The following is a 10414-nucleotide window of genomic DNA, read 5'->3' on the forward strand; positions in this document are numbered from 1 at the left end:
TTAAAGGATTTTGACAAAAGTCTTGAGGAAGACGATTTTAAAACATCTGTTATTGATTGGCTTACCCATAACATATGTGAAACAAACAGTAATAATAGAATGTTGGATACTTTGGATATGTTACTGAATCGTTCATTTTGTACGCAAATTAGTTGGTCAGGACAAGGCAAAGAAAACTCGAAAATACCGATAAAAATGTTTCCTAATTTCTTAGAAGTTTTTAGAGACTTTGGTAACAGATCAATGCTTGAAAGATTTTTTCATAAAAAAATTAAAGCATGGCCAGGAAAGATGTATGATTCAAGGGTTACGAAAACCTATTTCTCACAACAAAAGATGTTGATGTTAAGAAGTTTTTGAATACATTTATTAATTAATAATAAAAAGATTAAAAACTAGGTCGCATTATGTTTCTACAGAATGTGTTTAAAAATAACAGAAACGTGAATTGCCATAAAAAATGAATTCTCGTAAAACCATTTAACTAAGGCTTACTATACGCTCTATATATTAGTTAAATTTGATTCAATTTGACATGTTTGTTTAGTTGTTAACTACATAACTAATTTCTATTCTATAAAAGTGTGTAGTAGCGGAATGAAAAAAAAAAATTGGATCCATCAGGTTCGACACTATTAATTGCTACCAGCTTACATTTTACATCTTCAAATCTGTATTCGGACGCTGAACGAATAATTTTCTTTATATCACCTTCAAACGCATGCAATATTTGTGAAGAAAATGGAATATCAAATGCATCATAACAATCAAGTAATTTGAAACCCTGAATAACAATTGATCCGTGTTCTTTAGTAGCAGAATGGTACTTCACAATACAATTATCAGTTGTCAAAAACCAAGAATCAGGAAAATAATTTCTCAGTAGACAACCACTTCGTAAATGTAACTGCATGCTACCATTTTTTTCTAATTCTAAGGAAAGGTAATTGTACTCTAGTCATATTTATAGGTTTAAAATACATTAATTCAATTTTTCTATTAGCTATCTGTTGCAAATTTTTGTATCCTGATCTGAGCATATTTTTCATAAAGTGTAAGTCGTTTTCAAATTTAAAGGTTGAAAGGGTAGGCAATTTTCCAAATTTATCTACGTCCTTGTAAATATGTTGTAAATTGTGAACATTGCTGGTCATATACTTTACACCAAAAATCTTCTCGAAGTCTAGAACATATTGCTCAAGCATTTCGGCAGCAAGTTTCCAATTTGATTTGTAAATGTTTGACGACAATAATGTAATTGAACAAAATAGAAGCATAAAATGTTTGAATGCGTCTTCTGGTAAATAGTGCTTTAGGATAACAAAGCTTAAATAATGAAAAAAAACTACTATATTCTGTGCCTTTCCAATGTCGCAAACAATACAAATCTCGTGTTTTACGATGAATTTCATAAGGTAATTTAACATTTTTTAACCACATAGAAATTTGTTCAATCGTACAGGAAGCCCACTTTGTGTATTTACCTAAGGTACCATCTCTCCACCCAAACAGTAATCTTCGCATAATACCCAAGTATATCAAATGCAGTACGTCTGCGATAATAACATTCTGTATCATGTCGAAATTATCCAGTAGCAGTAGAGGTGTCAAGATTTTATGATGTGCGGTCTGGGATGCTTCTCTAAATTCCTTGTCAGTTCGGAGAGAAGCGTTAATGCCTCTAAACACAACTGTATTCGAATCGTGGTTAAATACTCCAACACATTTACACTTCAAACACCCATTCTTCGCGTTGAAATAAGCAACACCTAAAGACGTGAATAGTTAATTAGTAACTTTTTACACAATTAAAACAATTTACAATTTTACCTTTTATAAATGCTCTGGCTGGTGAGTCTGCCATTATTGCTCGTATTTTTACTCCTATCTTTCTGGTCTTTACAAAAACTCCATTGGCCATTAATGAATTTAGTTCAGTGATTAAGGGTCCTAAAAATTCATCCAGATTTCCTGGCTTTTTGGGGCCACAGAAAATCGCTACAGTCATGACAGGAAAGTCAGGAAGTTCATTTATATTTGCGAGTATTGGCCAAAATTGCGTGGACGAACTCTTATGTAAGGGTAAGCCATCGATAGAAATATTAATAGAAATAGTTTCCACATCAATTTCGTCGTCCCTGAAACTGAAAATTCAATGAGTTGAAAACACCATCAAGACATTTTTAAATTATTGATGATACACTGCTGCAACCCGTTGTACCTATATTGTCCTCCTTCAATATTTGTAATATTTGTTGCTGGCATCCTACGGGACTTTAATCAGCTAGGATGCGTAGGCCCTACGACGAGACTGGAGGTTGGGGGAGAGGCCTTGCAAGCCACCCCTGGAAAAACATAAACGCAACGAAAGGAAACCAAAGGATTTTGAACCGGACCAACCGATACCGACCCACGCAACCGAACAAGGCTAACGATTGGAAACTCGGAACATGGAACTACAGATCTCTCACAGCACCCGGAAGTACCCGCATTCTTTCGGACGAGGTGAGGGCCCGTGGCTTCGGAATAGTAGCACTTCAGGATACGCGCTGGAAAGGAGTGACGGAGCGCCCCTATCGTAGGGATTGCATGATCTACCAAAGCGGTTGTGAAAAGCATGAACTCGGTACGGCGTTCCTGGTCATAGGTGAGATGCGAAAGCGAGTGATCGGGTGGTGGCCGATCAATGAACGGATGTGCAGGTTGAGGATTCGTAGCAGGTTCTTCAACCTGAGCATCATAAATGTGCATAGTCCGCACCTTGGAAGCACCGATGACGATAAAGACAATTATTATACGCAGTTGGAGAGGGAGTACGACCGCTGCCCACACGACGTTAAAATTGTCATCGGGGATTTTAATGCTCAGGTCGGACGGGAGGAGGCATTTAAACCGACGATAGGAAGTTTCAGTGCCCACCGGCTGACCAACGACAACGGGCTTCGGCTCGTAAACTTCGCCTCCTCCAAGCACATGAACATTCGCAGCACCTTCTTCCAGCACGCACCTCGCTTCAGTTACACCTGGAGATCACCGCAGCAAACACTTTCCTAGATCGACTACGTTCTCATCGATGGAAGGCACTTCTCGGAAACAATCGACCTAAGGACCTATAGAGGAGCAAACGTCGACTCAGACCATTTCCTGGTTATGGTTAAGTTACGCCAGAAACTGTGCGTGGCCAACAAACTGCGCTATCAGCCCACCCCAAGGCTCAACACAGACCGGCTGAAACAAGCTGTTGTGGCGAGGGACTTCGCAAGCCATCAGCAGCACGGCCGAGCGAACAATTGGCCGCGTGACCCATAACCAGAGGAAGGAATAGTTTGATGATGAGTGCAGGCGAGCACTCTCCGAGAAGAACGCCGCGCGGACCCGCATACTCCAGCGCGAGACCCGGCAGAACGTGGAAGACTACAGACGACTGAGAAGGCAGCAGACCCTACTCTTCCAGGACAAGAGGCGCGGCTTCGAAGAGTCGGACGAGCAACTCATGCAGCAGCTATCCCAGTCGGGGGAAACTCGTAAGTTCTACAGGATGCTGAATGCGACACGGAGCGGTTTTACTCCCATGACCGCTATATGCCGCAGTGAGGAGGGAGATATCCTGTCGGACGAGCGAGAGGTGATCGACAGATGGAAGTGCTACTTCGACAGACACCTGAACGGAGCAGATACCAGAGCAGACGCAGGAAGCAGAGGAGAGCAACCCTACGACAGCCAGCATGACAATGACGAAGTGCCCCCGCCATCTTTGGACGAAGTCATCAGCGCCATCAAACAGCTGAAATGTAACAAGTCAGCTGGCAGCGATGGTCTGGTGGCCGAACTGTTCAAGATGGGTCCGGAGAGGCTTGCCGTCATCATGCATTGGCTGATTGTTGGGATTTGGGATCAGGAAGAACTACCGGACGAGTGGAAACTGGGTGTCATACACCCAGTGTACAAAAAGGGCGACAGGCTGGACTGTGCTAACTTCCGGGCCATCACAGTCCTGAATGCTGCCTACAAGATCCTGTCCCGAATACTCTTCTGCAGACTTTCGCCTCTTGCTACAGATTTCGTCGGCAGCTATCAAGCTGGATTTGTTGGAGGCAAATCAAGTACCGACCAAATCTTTACTCTACGGCAGATCCTCCAGAAATGCCGAGAGCACCAGATCCCTACGCACCACCTGTTCATCGACTTCAAGGCGGCCTACGATACCATAGATCGGACCGAACTGTGGAACACCATGCAGCAGCACGGATTCCCTGGGAAGCTGGTACGACTGTTGCGGGCCACTATGGACGGGGTGCAGTGCAAGGTGAGAGTGACGAACATGCTGTCAGAAGCGTTCGAATCTCACCGCGGTCTGAGGCAAGGGGATGGACTCTCCTGTTTGCTGTTCAACATCGCTCTGGAAGGTGTCATGCGAAGCGCGGGCTTCGACATCTGGGGCACGATTTTCACCCGAACTCTCCAATTCCTTGGCTTCGCGGATGACATCGACATCATCGGGCGAACATCTGCGGCGGAGTGCGAGGCGTACACCTGACTGAAACGCGAAGCCGCTAGGATTGGATTGAGGATCAATGCAACGAAGACAAAGTACCTGCTTGCCGGGGGCTCTGACCGTGATTTGTTTATTTGTTTATTTGTAAATGTTAAGTGATTGGCCATCATTGGCCTTATCACTGATCTTATAAACTAAACTTATAATAACATAAAGCATCACGGTACAATGTAACATCAGCACAAAATAAATAACAGAGAGTATCACAGCAAAAAAAAAACATGTTAACTTAGGGAATTCCAGTCAAAAGAGTCATAATGTACATTAAATCTAATAGCCATCGCAGTCAAAGGTTCATTATCGCTATATGCACGTCTAGTTTGGTCAACTCTTAGTAGCCTTAAGTTTCTTAAAATACGAGCAGGTACGTGGAAATTAACTCTAGCTAAAAAGTCCGGTGAATCTATCTCTCCTAGGATGATTTTTTTTCATAAACAAGATTTGCGCCGTTTCGCGACGAGTAGCGAGAGACTCGAGTCCAAAAATTAAACACCGGGCATGATAACTAGGTCTCGCTGCTACGTTACACCAGGGTGTGAACCGTAAGACCAAACGGGTGAATTTTTGCGCTGACTCAATCTTATTCGACCATTACGACGACGATGGGCACCAAACTACTGAGGAGTATTCTAAGATGGATCTGACTAGTGATTTGTACAGTGCGACAAGACAATGTGGGTCGGAGAATTCTCTCGACTGCCTGCGTATAAATCCTAGCATTCTGTTCGCTCTATCAATAATTTCGTTATGGTGCACATGAAAGTCAAGTTTACGGTCAAGGGTAACTCCTAAGTCTTTTACTGCACTGTGTCGTTGTAATTGTGTACCGGTGATACAGTAGTTAAACACTATTGGACAATTAGAACGGTGAAACGACATGGACAAACATTTATCAACAGAAATTTGTAGGTCGTTGTTCAGACACCAGTCGGAAAAAGAGTCGATCGATGCTTGCAGGACAAGACAATCACCAAAACACCTCACAGGAAAAAAAAAGTCTAAGATCGTCCGCATACAATAAACATTCAGATTCCCTTACTACAGTAGTAACGTCATTGAAAAATAGAGAAAACAGCAAAGGTCCAAGGTTACTACCCTGTGGCACGCCTGAACAACTCACGAATTCCCTAGATGTCATACATTCAACTTTCACGCGATATCGACGATTGGTGAGGTAAGATTCGAACCACTCCACTAAAGGGGTAGAGAATCCAAGACGAGCAAGCTTCGCCAACAGCAAGCGATGATTCACCCGATCAAAGCCTTAAGGTCAAGCCTTAAGGTCGGTATAGATGACATCCATCTGGGCTCCCGAAGCGAATGCAGCATGGCAGTGAGATACAAACTCCACCAAATTGGTGGTCACACTGCGGCGGGGGAAGAACCCGTGTTGGCGTGTTAATATCAGCAAACGGCAACAGTTCAAGAGCGAGTTCTGGACGACGACTTCAAAAACCTTAGCACCTGCAGGCAAAGTAGTAATGCCACGGTAGTTTTCCACTAAGCTCTTATCCCCCTTTTTATGCACAGGAAACATGTAGGACGATTTCCATGCTGCTGGAAACATACGCTGATTGAGAGAGAGTGTGAAGATACGAGCCAGAGGTCCAGCCAAAACTTCGCTGCATTTGGCAAGAACTGCGGTTGGAATACCATCAGGTCCAGGGTTGTAGGATGGTTTGACCTGCTTGAGCGCCTTTAGCACAGAATCTCTGGAGATGTTTATGTCAAGCACATTAACATCGACAGCGTCGGAGGGCACGTTGTTGAGAGCAGCATCCAAAGAGAAGCCAGGAGCTTCAGTGGCAAACGAACTCATGAAACGATCGGCAAATAAATTGCAGGTTTCCTCTTTGGTACACGAAGTTGTTCCATTAAAGGAAACTATAGCTGGCAGGGAGCTGTTTTTCCGTTTTGTGTCGACATACCTCCAAAATTTTTTCGGTTTTCTTCTTAAGCTGAACTGTATACGAATCAAAAAACGAGAGTGTAGTTGTCTATTATAGCTTCTATATACATTGTGTGCAGCGATGAACCGCAATCTCGATTGTTGTGTTCCACTGTTTTGGTAAAACCGATAGCAGGAAGATTTCTTTCGTTTTAAACGGCGTAATTGAGCATTACCCCACGGTGGACCCTGTTGTGGACGTTTTATAGGGCAGCAGGCAGATAAATGTTCCGTAAATTTCCGATTGAACATATCGAGTGCATGGTTTACGTCCGGGTTTCCATCAAGGAATGACCAGTCAGAGGATTGCAGTAGATCATTTAGAATCAAAAAGTTTGTGCGTCTGTAGTCGAGCATGCCTGATTCTTGATGTGATGTTGTGTGATGTTCTGCTTTGGCTAAACCGTTCGGCAGGCATAGCTCTATAGGCGGATGATAGCAATCAATAGCAACTATGGGGAAGGGTGTTATTGCCGGTGGAGAGCATTGTTGCAGGATATCGTCGCATACAAAGATCAAATCGAGGTAGTTATTCGACGCATTATGGATTTTGTTAATCTGGTATAGTCCGTTGCTATTCATACAATCAAGAAGAAGGCGACAGTTGTCCGTGATCCTCGAGCATTCGTAGTCAACTTGGAGCATAAGTGGATTTGTTTCATCGGGTATCCAATTCAGGTTTGACAAATTGAAGTCCCCGAATAACAAACACATTTCATTAGCTTTACACGCTACGTCGTCAATAGTTGAACAGATTGTGTGAATAACCGACGTGTTATTTGCCATGTCAGGAGGAACATACATTGCGCCGATAACATACGTTTTCTTAATGCTGTAAATCTTTAACCAAAGTTGCTCGACAGTGTCTGATGTAGAACATAAGAGTACTAGCAAATGTGAGGCGACAGCTATGAGAACCCCACCACCTTTGGTTTTCCTACTATTTCTGTCATTACGGTCCTTTCGAAGACGATATAATGGTCCGGAAACAACTGTGACGAGTTAATAGAGGAGTCCAACCATGTTTCAGTCAGGATAATGACGTCGTAATGAGTAGTAGAAACATAATCGAATACCTCATGACATTTTGTTTTTAGTCCTCTTACATTTTGATATAAAAATAACAAATCATCAGTATTATTTAAGGAGGCAACCCCTGCAGGAATGACATGACCGTCGTGCGTTTGTGTAAGTGTAGGCTGTACTGTAGCAATAGTGCTGCTGATGTTGCGTAGTGTTGGGTTCACGATCGTTAAGTAGCCTGCACGAGATGCTGTTACTACAGACTGCTTCAGTGGTGGTAAAGTTGTTTGTTGTTGGAGGAACAATCATCAGGTGAGTGCGTAAATTATCAACAAAAGTTGTTTCGGCGTTATTTGGCTCATATGCGGTGTACAGCTGATTAGCGAGCGTGCGAGTGTGCGTGATGTGTGTGAATTGTTTATCGGTGTTGATAATTAGTGGGTTTGCGGTGTGGGTGAAGTGCGTGGAGTGTGTGCTGAAAGTATTGTGTGATCCAACAGTTGTGGTGATCGAATATCCTGCGCTGTAGATAGGGTTGTGGGTGTTGAAAGTCTCATTGGCGGTAGACGAAAATTTGCACCTGGTTGTTGAGCTCGGTAGTCGACAAATTCACGCACCGATAGACCAAGCGGCCAAGTATCGGGGGAAAGAGCCCTTTCACGTTGAGTAAGAGGCACTAACACCTTAAATGATAGAAATGAGAGTGTTGCTGTGTTTGTGCCTTGTCATATAAGGCAATATGCAGTGACATCCTCAATAGACAAAGCATGTTTGACCATTCGCACTATTTGGTCAATGGATGTATCTGTGTAATATGTTCGATGGCTGTTACGGTCGCCATGTGGTATGTTCTGAGATAGTCACGGTATGTTCGATTTTGGGACGGTTGCCATGTAGTAAGTTTGAACTCGCGTTGGTCAGGGTGGCCTTCGTCATCGTTTGCCGAATTAAGTAGAACTGAGGTGGATACTGTTTCGAAGCGGACGTTCGACACTTGATCGTCCAGGCGATCATAGAAACCTTTAGGAGGTTTCCCTTACTGGAAACGTTGGAGTTTAGAGGCCTTACCTTGGGTAGGGGGACATAACTAAACTCTTTAAATGAGAACTCGATAGATGTAGGATGGGCATAGTCCTATCCTGACAGTCCGACCGAATCTGACTTGCCATGATCGGAGTTGGTTTTATTTATACTCAAAAGAAGTTAAGGGTTTCTCACATTTGGTTCCGGGTTGTATGTTGGAAAGTTATTGTTTTCACTCAGCTAGTTACGTTTGTCTTTTGTTGACAAGAACGATGGTTCTTGTCACTAAGTTCCTGTTTTGGGTTTAACGCATATACTGTTCCTGCTTTGGGTTACATGCTGTTCCTGCTTATGTTGTGCGTTTCGGTTGTTTTTGATAAGTGTGTCACATCTGTTATTTGTTTGAATGGACGGCCTGAACTCTTCCGGTTGCGGTGCTATGGTATGATCTGATTTACTGAATGTGTTATAATGAATGTGTTACAATGGTGTGGTTTGGCTTTCCAAAGTGTGTTACAATGTGTTTATAGCTGATAGTGTGTATTACAATATGTTCTGTATAGCAGATATGCTACACCTCCTCCCTTTAGGAGAATAACGAAAATAATGAAATTGTTTGAAGTTATTCTTTTCATTAAATTAAACTGAGTATTTGTTATGCTTTTTTTGGTTTACTAATTAAATCATTACTTATCTCTTAAGGTGGGTAATATTTTATGTAAATAGATCTATTATCTAGAGATAAAGAATTGTGAATATTTAATTTTCTCCTAAAATATGTTGATTTTCCTATGATTCCTTTGTTGGGTTCGTTTCTAGAGTTTTCTGCTTTTATAGATCTTATGACTTTTTGCATGGAGATAACATTATGAAATTTTTCTTTGAGCTCTTTTAGAATCTTGTCGTAAGTAACATTATTTCTTGGTTCTTTTACATTTTCTTCACATAATGTGAAATAATTCATTTTTCTAGCCTTATTATCGTGGCAATATAATTCATTGTTTAATTCATTTATAAACTTTTTCTTTGATTTGATGTTACGTTTTCTTTTCTTTAAATGTTTTGGCTCAGTTGCATGATTGTCGTTGCAATTAATTTCATCACTCATTTCCATGTTGTCTAGCAGTATTAAACTATCTGTTACTTGTTTTTCAACCATATTTTTCTCATTGTCATTGCTTATTGTAATCATTTGTATATGTTGCATTTTTTTATGTTTATAATGATTGTTAGTATCATTTTCATATTCTTTTGTGAATTTATCGTTCTCTTTCATTATTCTTTTTGAGTCGTCTCTTGACTTTTTCGTATCATTATTTGTTTCATTTTTTAATGTATGTCTTCTTTTTGATTTATCTTCATATTTTCTGTCATTATAGTTTGCTTTGCTGTTAATATTTCTATAATATTTTTTAACTTGGTCATTTATTTGATTAGTATTTCTATAATCTTCATCATTTTGGTGGTAAATATGATTCTTATGTAATTGATTATTATTATTGAACTGTTCATAATTTCTGTTCTGTTCTGTTCTGATGTAATAACATTGCATATTATTGGATCTGTTCTGAATACTATTGCTATAATTGTATTCGCGATTATTATATCCTTGATTAACTTGACTCTGACTACTACAATTCTTTAACTGTTGGTGGCGTTTGTAGAAACTGAAGTTGTTATTATTTCTATAACTATAGTTGTTGGGTGTTGTTTGAGTAGTTAATGATTGATTCAAATTTGGAAAAAATTGGTAATTAAGCTGGTTGTTTCTTTGCGGGTATTCATGGTTTAGACTATAGCCATGTGTGTTAAATTGATAACTATTTTTATTGATTTCCTCGCATTCATTTTCCAATACTTTTTGA

General features: G+C 40.9%; 1 long non-coding RNA gene across 1 annotated transcript; it reads right to left on the reverse strand.

The window, feature by feature from the left end:
* Positions 1–339: 339 nt before the first annotated feature.
* LOC120959998 (uncharacterized) lies at positions 340–2179 on the reverse strand. The gene is made up of 2 exons (XR_007452577.1): positions 1831–2179; positions 340–1769 (listed from the first exon to the last, which is right to left on the reverse strand). It is a non-coding gene; the product is annotated as an uncharacterized LOC120959998 (long non-coding RNA).
* Between the last annotated feature and the right edge of the window lie 8235 nt (positions 2180–10414).

This window comes from Anopheles coluzzii, chromosome 3, assembly GCF_943734685.1.
Source record: "Anopheles coluzzii chromosome 3, AcolN3, whole genome shotgun sequence".
Lineage (NCBI taxonomy): Eukaryota > Metazoa > Arthropoda > Insecta > Diptera > Culicidae > Anopheles > Anopheles coluzzii.